At 42.5% G+C, this 14,829-nt stretch overlaps 1 protein-coding gene across 1 annotated transcript in view; it reads left to right on the top strand.

Annotated features, from left to right (window-relative positions):
- Positions 1–460: 460 nt before the first annotated feature.
- LOC126174999 (rho-related BTB domain-containing protein 1) overlaps positions 461–14,829 on the top strand; it is a 527,665-nt gene continuing 513,296 nt past the window's right edge. Inside the window, exon 1 of the mRNA XM_049921485.1 lies at positions 461–541. The gene's annotated coding sequence lies outside the window, so the exon portion shown is untranslated. The remainder of the gene's footprint in view (positions 542–14,829) is intronic.

The following is a 14,829-nucleotide window of genomic DNA, read 5'->3' on the forward strand; positions in this document are numbered from 1 at the left end:
TTCTGAATGCAGGAGGCACCATCAAGTAGCCAACGCACGATGTAGATTTCTGCAAATTACGACAGGTGTGATGGTTCAAATGCTTCTAAGCACTATGGGGCTTAACATCTGAGGTCATCAGTGCCCTAGACTTAGACCTACTTAAACCTAACTAACCTAAGGACATCAAAGAAATCCATGCCCGAGACAGGATTCGAACCTGCGCCCGCAGTAGTAGCGCGGTTCCGTACTGAAGCGCCTAGAACCGCTCGGCCACAGCGGCCGGCTGACAGGTATGAGACTGCGGTCGTCCTGCCAGAGACAAATGAGTCTCGGAAGCTGCAGCTGGTGGCAGTCGCCGTGGAGAAGACGCTGGCGGCGGCGGTGCCCCGCCCTCCCCAGCGCCCGCGTCACCAGCCTCTGCCGACCCCCCACCACGCGCCGCCGCCGCCGCTGCCAGCAACAAGTAGTAAACACTGCCGCTCGGCAGTGTGCGTCGTGCGTGCCCGCCGCTAGGACAGCACACGCCGCAGCGCAGCGCAGGGCCTTATAGCCGTAGCGCGTAAGTCCACTCTACCTACCTACGTACGTGCCTGGCAGTGCTGCCTCTGCCGATGCCGGCTTCGCTGCTGCCGCTGACGCTTCTACGCCCTGGCCGTCGCGTCGTTCCCTCAACGATCGCCCTATGCTAGTCACAGACTCGTCGACAAAGTTTCGTGTTAGTGGTTTTTGTGCGATGGTTATACTCGCGTGTGCAAGGCCAGTGGTTTGTCAGCAGACCTCAATCTGCGACGTTGCTTAGAATTCCCGATCTCGGCATGTACAAATTGTCTGAAGATCAAGTGTGTTACAGTGGGTTTCGACTCGAAATTGGTTTATTTGTTCAAAGTAAACAATGTCTCCATTAATGTTTATACGTCGGACGCACTGTTGGAATCAATAAACTCATTCCTGGATCTATCGTTTTTTTAGGAACACTCGTCCAGAGTTTGCTTGACGATTGCTTTCCGGTGTAAGCTTAATTGTATGATCTCCTGAGGATGGGAAATTAATTTGCCTAAACTAGTCAAGAAGTTAATTAAAAAAATTGTGCAGCGGACGACTGATTATCCCTATTCTTATAAAGGACATGAAGTGGAACGATCACATAGGTCCAGTCGTGGGTAAATAAGGTAGGAGACTTCGGTTTGTTGCTTGAATTGCAATCGGTCTAGCAAGTAGATTGCTTACAAATCACCTGTATCCTGGAATTTTGCTCGGATGTCTGGGATACCTACCAAATAGCACTAATAGAGGATATTGAACCTATGCAGAAAAAGGCGACGCGAATGGTCACAGGTTTGTTTGACCCGCGGAAGAGTGTCATACAGACGTTGAAAGAACTAAACTGTCGGACTCTTAAACGTAGTCGGAAGCTATCCCGAAAAATTCTGGTAACAAACTTTTGTAGTCCTGTCTTCCTCAGTTGCGTGTAATATTACGGTATATTGATAATTTTTACTTAGTTAGGTTTAAGTAGTTCTACGTTCTAGGGGACTGATGACCTCAGAGCGCTATGGGACTTATCTTCTGAGGTCATCAGTTCCCTAGAACTTAGAACTACTTAAACCTAACTAACCTAAGGACATCACACATATCCATGCCCGAGGCAGGATTCGAACCTGCGACCATAGCAGTCGCGCGGTTCCAGACTGTAGCGCCTAGAACCGCTCGGACACCCCGGCCGGCTGGGATGTTCCCCCTGCCATGCAAGTCACAGTGTTTTCCAGAGTATGCATGTAGCTGTAGATGGAGACGACGAAGTATCATTCAGATATGTCGGATATTTCATGACTTTTTTTCATCTTTGCACTAGGTAATGGCTATGAATTCGAAACCGCGATAGTGTGAAGTACATGAATAATAAAATACTCAAAAACAAATGGCAGCAGTTTCACTAAAAAAATAAAAACTGCATTGCCAACAACCGTCTTGTTTACAGAAGCCTTTTACGCACACCTGAAAAATGGATCGATACAATTGTGCAATTTCATATTGGGATCACGAGTTAACAGATGAATTGTGGTAAATTCTCTGTGTTTCAATTAAATCAGCGTATTTAATTAAGAGTTGACAATAACGAATCATTTATTCGTCACATAGTCTCTTAATGGAATAAAAAATAGGTTTTCAAGTATTCACGTCGTTGCCAGTATCCCATATGCGTCAGAGGCATGTTCCTTCTGTGAACTTGCTTCCAATCCGTGATCTCTGTAGTGCTCAAATGTAGGAATAGTTTGAATGTCGAGAGTGTTCTTATGATTCTCAACTCGAAATGTGTATCATGGTACATTAAAAACGCAATGCCGGCAACTACTTATCATTACGGAAACTTTGCATACATATTTTAAAAATGAGTCGATGAAGGTGTGCAATACAAAATTGATTATAATGGTATTACAGAATAAATTGCACCGAATGCTCTACGTTTAAGTTAAATAAGTCACAGCTCATTTAATTAAAAAACTACACAATGGAACCATTTCTTCAGGACTTAATGTTACAACGTACTCCAAAAATTTTAATTTTACAATATTTACAACTTTCACACTTTCACTACTGAACGTCTTAGCTGCTGGTAAATCTTCTGGGTTGTGTGATCGTGGTCGATGAAACCTTCCTTCCTGTTTCATGGACCACGACAGTATAACCCGACAGATTTATCAGTGGTTATTAAAGGCGTTGCAGGTACCCAACCCACTTCAGTTCAGCGTCCAGTGCACGCAACACTCCCCCGGACGAGATCTAGCCTCAGTGCCACGTGCACGGTGATTGTATTCGTTTGCGATAGTGGTCGAGCTGCAAGCATCTGCTCTTCGTGCTCTTTTTGAGTTAACAGCCATGCATCGCTTAAGCTGTAAAAATAGTACGAAATTTGAATTACGTTACCCTGATGTTCAGACAAATTTCTGTATCATGAATCATTGTTACCGTCATTTATTCAGAACTGGTTTCGCAATTTTCATGTGTTTAGGCGTTGTTCGCAGCTCATTCGCGATAGTATCATTTGTACATCCTCGTCACAGTCTCGGACAATCTTAATTGATTTTGTGCAGTGGTTGCATCAAAGTATGAAGTTGGTTTGTCAGTGACCATTTTTAGTAACTGGTACATTTACGAAACATATTACGCATTGCTGAAATTCAGGAATTGTTTCAAAGTTAACTGCATATCATGATTTTGAATTTGATAGGAGCTTCACAATACAAAACAGCCTTTCTGCTTGTGTTGACTAATATTCATCTTAACTTCAAAAAGCGTAACTGAAATGTCCCGCCATCAGCTTGTAATTATTAACATATGCTAACCTTACAGAGCTATAAATTCTCAATAAGTTGTCGTATTATAAATGAAAAGCGCAATACAGTGTATGTTCTACAGGATTAACTCATTTAGGTAACCAGTTTTCGTCTTACAAGGCCATTATCAGACTTAAACTTACCATCATCATGAAAAAAGTTATAATATTTGTTAATAACTTTGGAAAATATGTTACTCATCTAGAACGAGGTACGAACACGGAGAAAATGCCATCTTTTACAGTGCAGTGATAATAAAATTAAAAAAATAAGTAGGTGAACGGTAAAAACATGTAAAAGGGAACAAACCAGGACAAACATTAGCACTATACTGGAAAAACAGTACTTATAGAACAATTTAAATTCAATTAATAATCCCATGAAAATAAAATTAGTACTTGACAAGAGTGCTCAAGAATGCCTTGAAGTGGTATTAAGTATGATTACACATGGCATGGAAAGTGATACAGAAAACAGAGTAAAAAATTGACGACTTTAACAACAGAATATATGGAGTACAAGGCAGTCACAATAAGATAAATAAATACAGGAAACTGAAGGAATCAGAAGTAGCAGACAGAGTGGGAAGTGCTGAAAAACTGAGGATTAAGTGAAGTATAAAATAGGGGACGTACTGATCTGCGCATGGTTATTTGATATTCAATTAGGACTGTGGGCCAGATGGTTTTTATTATTATTATTATTATTTCCAGGGCTTTCAAGAAGCGACAGAAGAATCAGTTAACATAAAATGTCTTATCATAAAATAAGTGATACATCAATATATACTAAATACTTCAAAATAATCGCGTAATTAATACACATTCTACACTGACAAATGTGGCCAAGACCGAGCGCTGTGGCGCAGTGGTTAGCACACTGGACTCACATTTGGGAGGACGACGGTTCAAACCCGCGTCCGGCCATCCTGATTTCCCTAAATCGCTTCAGGCAAATGTCGGAATGGTTCCTTTGAAAGCACACGACCTACTTTCTTCCCCATCCTTCCCTAATCCGATGACCTCGCTGTTTGGTCCCCTTCCCCAAATCAACCAACCAACCAACGTGGCCAAGATATTGCATTTACTTTCATCTAAGATGTATTGTCCTTGATATGAATTTGTTCCGAACTGTCTCTTCATTGACACTGAGTGCGCAATGTCCTAGGAAGGCAATGTTAGTAGCGACTTGCTTCCCCAGTGACCCTCTAAAGTGCACATGTCAACGCATGGTTTCTGCGACTCGATTAGATTAAGATCGGGTGAACTGTACGAGCCAAGCCATGGTGTTGAATTCATTCCAGTGTTGTCACACCAACGCCCAAGAAAAGGAAACCTGCTGAATTACAGATCAATATCGCTATCGTCGATTTGCTATAGGATTTTGGAACATATACTATGTTCAAATACTGTGAATTATCTCGTAGAAAACGATTTATTTACAAGTAGCCAACACGAATTCAGAAAATATCGTTGTTGTGAAACACAAGCAGCCCATTACTCTCCTGCGAAGTGACGAATGCTAACGACAGGGGACGTCAAATTGATTCCATATTTTTAGATATCCAGAAGATTTTTGACGCTGTTCTTCACAAGCGAATTCTAATCAAATTACGTGCCTGTGAAGTATCATTCAGTTGTGCGGCTGGGATTCGTGATTTTCTGTCAGAAAGGCCGCAGTTCGTAGTAACTGACGTAAAGACATCGAGTAAAACAGAAGTAATCTCTGGCGCTGCGCAAGGAAGTGTTATGGGCCCTCTGCTGTTTCTGATCTACATAAATGATTTAGGAGCCAATCTGAGCAGCCCTCTTAGGTTATTTGCAAATGATGCTGTCATTTACCGTCTTGTAAATTCATCAGATGATCAAAACCAAATGAAAACGGTTAAGACAAGATATTTGTACGCTGCGAAAACAGTTGATGACTCTAAATAATGATAAACGTGAAGTCATCCACAAGAGTAATAAAATGAATCAGCTAAATCACCCAAATCTAAAGGCTGTGAAAGCAACTAAATATTTAGGAATTAGAATTGCGAATAACTTAAATTGTAACGATCAAGTAGACAGTATTGTGGGGAAGGAGAACCAACGACTGCTATTTATTGACAGAACGCTGAGGAAATGCAGCAGATCTACTGAAGAGACTGGTTACACTACGTTCTGGAGTGCTGCTGCGCGGTGCGGAATCCGCATCGGGTGAGACTGACGGACAACATCGAAATACACTCCTGGAAATGGAAAAAAGAACACATTGACACCGGTGTGTCAGACCCACCATACTTGCTCCGGACACTGCGAGAGGGCTGTACAAGCAATGATCACACGCACGGCACAGCGGACACACCAGGAACCGCGGTGTTGGCCGTCGAATGGCGCTAGCTGCGCAGCATTTGTGCACCGCCGCCGTCAGTGTCAGCCAGTTTGCCGTGGCATACGGAGCTCCATCGCAGTCTTTAACACTGGTAGCATGCCGCGACAGCGTGGACGTGAACCGTATGTGCAGTTGACGGACTTTGAGCGAGGGCGTATAGTGGACATGCGGGAGGCCGGGTGGACGTACCGCCGAATTGCTCAACACGTGGGGCGTGAGGTCTCCACAGTACATCGATGTTGTCGCCAGTGGTCAGCGGAAGGTGCACGTGCCCGTCGTCCTGGGACCGGACCGCAGCGACGCACGGATGCACGCCAAGACCGTAGGATCCTACGCAGTGCCGTAGGGGACCGCACCGCCACTTCCCAGCGCCACAATCAGGACTGCATACGACCGAGGCACACAGGGCCAACACCCGGCATCATGGTGTGGGGAGCGATCTCCTACACTGGCCGTACACCACTGGTGATCGTCGAGGGGACACTGAATAGTGCACGGTACATCCAAACCGTCATCGAACCCATCGTTCTACCATTCCTAGACCGGCAAGGGAACTTGCTGTTCCAACAGGACAATGCACGTCCGCATGTATCCCGTGCCACCCCGCGTGCTCTAGAAGGTGTAAGTCAACTACCCTGGCCAGCAAGATCTCCGGATCTGTCCCCCATTGAGCATGTTTGGGACTGGATGAAGCGTCGTCTCACGCGGTCTGCACGTCCAGCACGAACGCTGGTCCAACTGAGGCGCCAGGTGGAAATGGCATGGCAAGCCGTTTCACAGGACTACATCCAGCATCTCTACGATCGTCTCCATGGGAGAATAGCAGCCTGCATTGCTGCGAAAGGTGGATATACACTGTACTAGTGCCGACATTGTGCATGCTCTGTTGCCTGTGTCTATGTGCCTGTGGTTCTGTCAGTGTGATCATGTGATGTATCTGACCCCAGGAATGTGTCAATAAAGTTTCCCCTTCCTGGGACAATGAATTCACGGTGTTCTTATTTCAATTTCCAGGAGTGTAGTTCAAAGAATGGGAGCCCGTTTTGTATTATCGCGAAACAGGGGAGAGAGTGGCACGGATATTATACGCCAATTAGGGTGACAATCATTAAAACAAAGGAATTTTTCGTTGCGGTAGAAATTTCAATCACCAATTTTCTCCTCCGGATGCGAAAATATTTTGTTGGCGGCCGCGTAAGTAAGAAGAAACTATCATCATAATAAAATAAGAGAAATCGGAGCTTGCGCGGGTCGATTTAAGTCTTCGTTTTACCAGTGCGCTGTTCAAGAGTGGAAAGAGAGAAATAATTTGAAGGTTGGAGAGAAATTCCACCTTATGCAAGACACCTTTGTAGTTTTTTACCTAGACGTATTTCAGCATTCTTTCCGCTATCTTCAGTGGGTTTATTTGTTTATTTTCCTTCTGCAAAACTGTTGTTACATCTTAACCCTTATACAATCTTTTCGTATAAATATTTACATTTGTAAAATCGGCGATTATTGTCAAATATTTCACGTTGGTTTGCATACGGTACTGAGAACGCTGGAGTTCATGCAGAGCACCGTAAAATATTTGACATTAATCGCTGATTTTATAAATATAAATATTTTGTACGAATAGTTTGTTTAAAGGTCAACATGTAACAACAATTTTTCAGAAGGAAAAGAAACAAATAAATCAACAAAAGTTAGCACAAAATGTGCTGAAACATCTCTGAGTGGAAACAAAGCTATAAAGGTGGCTTGCATAAGGCATAATTCGTCTCCTATTTTCTTATCAAGCACGGAAACAAGAAGAACTGCGACATTGACAAAAAGGTGGTTCGACGAACCCTCTGCCAGGCACTTTATTGTAAATTGCAGAGTAACCATGTAGATGTACGCGTAGAAACAGAATGGTAGGGATTCATTTCTGAATCACTCAGTAATGTCATTAAATATTCCCATATTTCGAACTGATTCCAAGCCGTTTTCGTTTCCGCGTGTTAACAGCTTTCTCTGGGGATTCTAAGAGTATGCGTCAGTTTGACCAATGTGACCAGGACGCCTCCCTCGTCGCATATCATGCATACTGTTACCAAGTATGATATCAATGTGGTTTGCGCCGTTGTAGTTTCATTAATGTGTTTCCTCTTTTAATTATGCTACCATGTTTTTGACAGCAACCTGGGAGGAGCATGCAGAGTTATTCAACTGTCAGCACGTTCCGCTTCCTTGATAAAAAGGCATCAACTATAGCACGTTTATATAAAGGAGGAAATAGTTGAACTACAGAGCTATTAAAACGATGATACTGCACTCACACATCTTTGTCGTAAATTATTATTATTATTGTTATTATTGATATTATTATAACCTATTATTATTATCATTATTATCATGTACCTACATCCCATTGAATTACTGCCATCTGTAAATGTGTGCAACAAAGAGTGCAGCGTAACCAATTTTTTCAACAATTCATCGTGAGCGAAATACAGTTTTCAGTTTTTGGCCCAAACAGCTTCCTTGCAAAGGAATTCTGCATTGCGACAGCACTCCTCGACGCTTTTGCGACTCCCCAGTGCAAGTGCTCGTCGCCATTGGTAGATTATTCTCACTTACACGAAGTCAAGGTAAATCAATAAAAAGAGGAGAAGTTGATGTGTTCAATTAGATTTTTTTTTCATCTTCTCGTTGCAATTTGATGCACTGCTGAAACTTTTTTTTCTGGTTGCATCGGTGATGTTTACAGATACTGAGAAAATAGTGACGTAATTGGCCTGTAGGTCAGGTTCTAAAACCCAAACTATATGTTTCGTTCATCAAAAAATTGTGATAGAACCGTCGTCGTGCCATATACAGTCCCTCTGTCACGCTGAAACAACGTATAACTATTATTTTATTTTAATATTGCTTCACTTTTCATGTTCGCATTGAGCACCAGAAGTTTGTCTATTAGCGTGACAGAAAACGTTTATAGTAAGAAACGCAACGCTCACCGCATTCAGTCGTTAATTTATTGTGGGATCGTGCTGTTAACTAGTAACTGATACGCACTGAAAAACTCGTCGTTCCACCCTCAGATATCTGATCGTTATAACTAAAAGTAATGAAAATCGTTCGTAATGCTTATAGGAAAGATCATATCAATTCTAACAAGCGACTGCATTTATTGGCACTACAAGGAGTTTTCCCTCTGTTTCATAGTTTCAAGCACTGGTTAAAGAGACCGCTCACGTAAAGCGGGAATTATACGTTGCTTCAGTGGACAGAGAGAGTGTATACGCCACCACGACGGTTCTATTCACAATTTTTTGATGAACGAACCATGTCGTTTAGGTTTTAGAACCTGACGTACAGATCCATTACTCCCACGTAAAGGAGTTCCGAGTCCCAGTCCGGTACAAAGTTTTACATGTCACTAACAAACTGTGCGGATGAAGTCTATTGTATTCGCACTTGCGAATACATATCTTCTATACAGTATCTAACGAGAACAACGTGGTGATGATCTCCTGTATTTCTCCTTTCACTGCACACTCGTCCAGCCGTTAATGACCGTTTTAGAAATGCGAGCTGTTACTACTACTCCTTCAAGAAACTCCCCACGTATCCTCTATATCTTCAACCAATCTAGCTACAAAGCTAACGGTACGGCTTCACAGTCACACACTGCTGTAACGTAAGAGCGGTTTTTTCTTTAGTTTCTACATTTTTTCTTATGGAAGTTACTGCAAGATATGATCGCAGAATACCAGGTAATCATCATTATTAAATATGTGCATAGCATGTATGTTTTATGCTTTCTGGTGCCTCGTTTCTACCTGGCACCTTCCGTGTGTGTTCCAAGCCTACAGTATATCGATGAGGCTCTGCCCTTCCTTTTGCTCCCTTTTTATGAAAGCATACCTGATGTCAATCTTAGTTAGTTTAGTTGTGGGGTTTATACAGTTCAAACAAATCAGACGTATGCGTCAGTCGTACGATGTCACTTCACGTGACTCTGAGGGCACTGCAATCGTAACAGGCCCATATTTTCTGATTCCTTAGCAGTACGCTCACGTACTGTACAGTTTTTCTTCGCATTTGCAGGTAGAAGCGTTAAATCCTTCCCAGAACACTGCTCGGGACGCCATGAAGTAATTCGTATCGTTTCCCCTAATACCACTAACATAGACCGTATCCCACATCCACATTTTTCTCTGCGGCTTGGTAATTTTGCAATTTCATTTTAACAGACAAATGAAAATGGAGTTTTTCAACGTATTGTTGTTTAATAACGTCTTAGTTTCCGAATTTTATGAAGTTTCGACTACCGAAATTTATGAAGCAGTTCTGTAGTCGAACCATTCGACTGGACTCGTTTCTGTCAAGACGTTTTCTTCTGGTAATTACTGTTCGACGGAAAGTGGTTTCAACTATCGTTACAAACATATCGTTAGGTAGGTCATGCGAAACGAGAGATCCCGTGGATTTTGATTGTTCAATTAAAACTAATAAGGTATATAATGTTGTCATATGCTTCCTTACTTACTTCTAATATTTCCAATAGCGTCATCTTTTCTTTGCTATATGGGAAATATCACTTCCGTTATTTTACTTTTTGTTACACCGCATAACAAAAAAAGTGAAGAACTTAGAAGGAAAGGAGAAAGGGAAATAAACTTCACAGACACAGATGATAACTAATGTTATTTCAGTGATTACAGAATCGTGTCAAACTTACGTAAAATTGGCGGTGTGAGAGACTTGTAAGTATGACACTACACCCCCGTCTAGCTTGGATGCATACACTGGTTAGGTCGCGAAGGGAATCATAAAGCTCATTATATCCTCTTTTGAGGTTATCTGACCCACAACTATTGTAACTGGTCTTTGGTACCCTGGTGCTGGCACTGGGAGAGAATTGACACCCGAGCTGGTGCCACACATGTTCTATCGGAAAACTTGGTTCAAATGGCTCTGAGCACCATGGGTCATCAGTCCCCTAGAACTTAGAACTACTTAAACCTAACTAACCTAAGGACATCACATACATCCATGCCCGAGGCAGGATTCGAACCTGCGACCGTAGCGGTCGCGCAGTTCCAGGCTGTAGCGCCTAGAACAGCTCGGCCACTCCCGCCGGCTCGGAAAACTTACATCACGATACTGTCACATGTTGTTTACGCTGATTATGAATCAGTTGTCAGCTGTTGATGTGAGTGAGCACTCGTAGCTGGCGTATGTTTGTACATAGTATTTCTTTTATGTTTCACATACCGAGTTCCAGTGAATATCACGACACTCACACACATACTCTGAGGGATAGCGATATCCCCATATGAATATGGCGGTGGTATCGCATACATACGGTATAAGAGGGCAGTGCATTGACGGACCTGTCATTTGCACTCAGGTCGTTCACATGAAAAGGTTTCCGAAGTGATTGTGGCCGCATGGCGTGAATTAACATTCTCTGAACGCGCAACACAAGTTGGAGCTAGGCACGTGAGACATTCCATTTCGGAAATCGTTAGGAAATTCAGTATTCTGAGATCCACAGTGTCAAGAGAGTGCCGAGAATACCAAATTTCAGGCAGTACCTCTTACCATGGACAACGCAGTAGCCGACGGCCTTCACTTAACGATCGAGAGCAGGCCCTCCGAAACCACAGAGCCAAGTTGTCAACAAGGCGCTATTCAAGCTAGTGGTGGCACCGTGTTCAACCGAATTTTTTATCATCGACTGGAACTGGTTGTGTTCGGCTACTTGGAGACCATTTGCAGCCATTCATGGACTTCATATTTTCAAGCAACGATGAAATTTTTATAGATGACAATGCACCTTGTCACAACGCCACAATTATTCGCGACTGTAGGAATCAGCGAGGGTTTCGAAAAAGACGATCGTGTGAAACACAGCTCGCGCTATTCGCCCACGACACTCAGAGGGCCATATACACAGGTTCCCAGGTAGATCCCGTGTTTTTTGACCTCCGCAAGGCATTCGATACAGTTCCCCACAGTCGTTTAATGAACAAAGTAAGAGCATATGGACTACCAGACCAATTGCGTGATTGGAGTGAAGAGTTCCTAGATAACAGAACGTAGCGTGTCATTCTCAATGGAGAGAAGTCTTCCGAAGTAAGAGTAATTCCAGGTGTGCCGCAGGGGAGTGTCGTGGACCGTTGCTATTCACAATATACATAAATGACCTTGTGGATGACATCGGAAGTTGAGTGAGGCTTTTTGCGGATGATGCTGTGATATATCGAGAGGTTATAACAATCGACAATTGTACTGAAATGCAGGAGGATCTGCAGCGAATTGACGCATGATGCAGGGAATGGCAATTGAATCTCAACGTAGACAAGTGTAATGTCCTGCGAATACATAGAAAGAAAGATCCCTTATCATTTAGCTACAATATAGCAGGTCAGCAACTGCAAGCAGTTAATTCCATAAATTATCTGGGAGTAGACATTAGAAGTGATTTAAAATGGAATGTTCATATAAAGTTGATCGTCGGTAAAGCAGATGCCAGACTGAGATTCATTGGAAGAATCCTAAGGAAATGCAATCCGAAAACAAAGGAAGTGGGTTACAGTACGCTTGTTCGCCCACTGCTTGAATACTGCAACTGCAGCTGTAGAAAGTGGCTACGGAACAAGCCAGTACCTGCCGCATACCAATGCTGCCAACTGTTGAAGAGTTACGAAGGTGGAGGCATTACTTTTCAGTCAACCCTCATGTATATGTGTATATCGCTATCCCAAGACTTTTGTCTCCTCAGTGTACTGCAACATTCAGAAGGAAGAAATGCATCGCAGGATCTGGGAACGCAAAGGACCTACTAATACAGCAAAAAATTGATATTGAAGTTTTTTCTTTACGTCTTTGCGTTGGATGACAATGAAAAAATGAAAAAGGAAACGCGTCATTTGGAAAGCAATGGGGCTTTAGACTGTTTGTGGTTACAAGTTTTTAGTTATGGCATACAAGAAAGAATGATTCATTTGTGTTTCTTTTACTTCATTGTAAAATCATATAGACGTCTGAAAATTAAAATAAATGCATAAATAAATAAATAAATAAATAAATAAATAAAATTAGCAGTTACGCAGGCAACTACATTAAAGTGCTTCCACTATTTTTGTTGTGCAAGTGCGTGTCAGTTGTTTTCTTCACCACCAAATAGACTCCTTGTAACGGGAGTGAGACTTATGACTGCCTCCGAGAGACTCTGTGAAGGAAACCGGACGCCACCAGCGCGGCTGTTACCTGTCCACGCGCAGACGAGGCCTGTCAAACGCGCTAACGGCGTGTGGGCGCCAGCCGCAGTCATTATGCCGTAGGAAAGCGCCGGCACGGGCAACAGCCGCCGGTTGCGTCGTTTCGAATTTTCCCGTTCGAAATGGACCCCGTCTCATTATTTCTCAATCGACCATCTATTTCTGTACCCGCGGCGCCAGCGCGACCTACACCTACTAATGAGGCAGCCTCCGGTATATGTTACAACGCCGTTTGTTTTCGCGTTACGCGTATGTAAGTGATCCGTCTGCAGGCATAACATTGCGAAAGCTCCGCGCCGCGCTGAAATTCCGTAGGGGTTTAAAAGGTTCATACCACGCGTATCACATTGAGCATGATGGTAGTTACAATAAAAATAGTGGTAGCCAGACGAGTTAGACACACTCTTCTTGTTTTCTTCAGAATTATCTGATGCGGCCAGCCATGATTTCGTGTCTTTCACAGAGTGGTAGTGAATTATTTGATTAAAATGTTTCAGCACCTTACAAAGTAAGTCTCTGCATATTTTACGAACGGAACGTGTAAGTCCAACATATCGCCGGTCTCGTCTGCGGTTTACAGTAATTATTCATGAGAATCTCTATGTTCAACAGTACTAAGATCGTAAAAAATTGAAGTGCAGATTGTACCTACATCGGTAATATTATTATCAGAAACACTAGAGCTCATTACTGGAATTCACACAAGACAATATAATAAACAGTACCTACCTTAATATTTATCTTGTAGAGAGAGAGATACAGTTCAAGTATTTCACTGCTACGTTATGAGGCACTGAGAATCATAAAGGCCTAACCACAGAAAACAAAGTTTTGAGAAAAACAGATATTTGTGAAAATGGAATTTATAGACAAATCGCCAGTCACATTGGTCTGAATAGTTTTTTAACCAAGTCTCGGCGTCCTATTCCTTCTACAAAAGATAATGTACATACTTAATGTTATGAATATTAACTAATATTTAAGATTATATTTAATATTAATGTTAATTCACAAATTTTCCATATATAGGCTAGTGGGAACAGTGTCTTTTGACACGTGTAAGTTTTGTAATTAATGTGAAACTAGAATCACAACAAAGAAAGCGGATACTAAATTCACCACACACACGACCAGTATCCATTTTAACACTTCATGGTCCTCGTTATCATCATTTTGTGGCTTGAGGTACAGCTAAAACTGGCGAAACACCTCCGATTATGAAGTTTTACTGCTGTATACGTGATGTAGACACTAAATTGTGTTGACAGTCAAGATAACAATTTAGAAGCCTAGAGCAACATAGTTACGCTGTGTACGAGGCTTGGAACTTTAATAGCGGCAACTATTTATTTACAGCTCGTATAATAACAGACACGTGTTTCAAAGTTTTACTGGCCTTTAAAGTAGTCACCAGCACATAACCCGTTGTCAGCGATGTGGATGTCGTAGGATACTCTTAGCAGTGCCAGTTGTGTTGACAGTTCGAGCGGCGCAGTCTGTTGCCTGACGAATTTGTAGCAGTTATGAAGGGAATGCCGTGAAGTGTTTTCTTCAGTTTAGAAATCGAGTTGAACTGACGAGGGCTTCAGTCATGGGAGAGCAGTAGGTGGTATAGCACTTAGCAGCCCCATCAGTCAAACAAATCAGTAAATCTTGCGCTGTACGTGCTTGAGTATTGTCTTGCAAAATGATGGTGAGATCCTGCAGAAACTGTCATCACTTCTGTCTCTAAGCTGGTCGTACGTTGTGTTCCAAAAATGAACAGCACGGGTTATACACAATGCTGGTGACTACTTTGAAGGCCAGTAAAACTTTGAAACACGTATTTATTTTGTACAGGCTGTAAATAAATAGTTGCCACTATTAAAGTTCTAACCCTCGTA

The sequence above is a fragment of the Schistocerca cancellata genome, chromosome 3, assembly GCF_023864275.1.
Source record: "Schistocerca cancellata isolate TAMUIC-IGC-003103 chromosome 3, iqSchCanc2.1, whole genome shotgun sequence".
Classification (NCBI taxonomy): domain Eukaryota; kingdom Metazoa; phylum Arthropoda; class Insecta; order Orthoptera; family Acrididae; genus Schistocerca; species Schistocerca cancellata.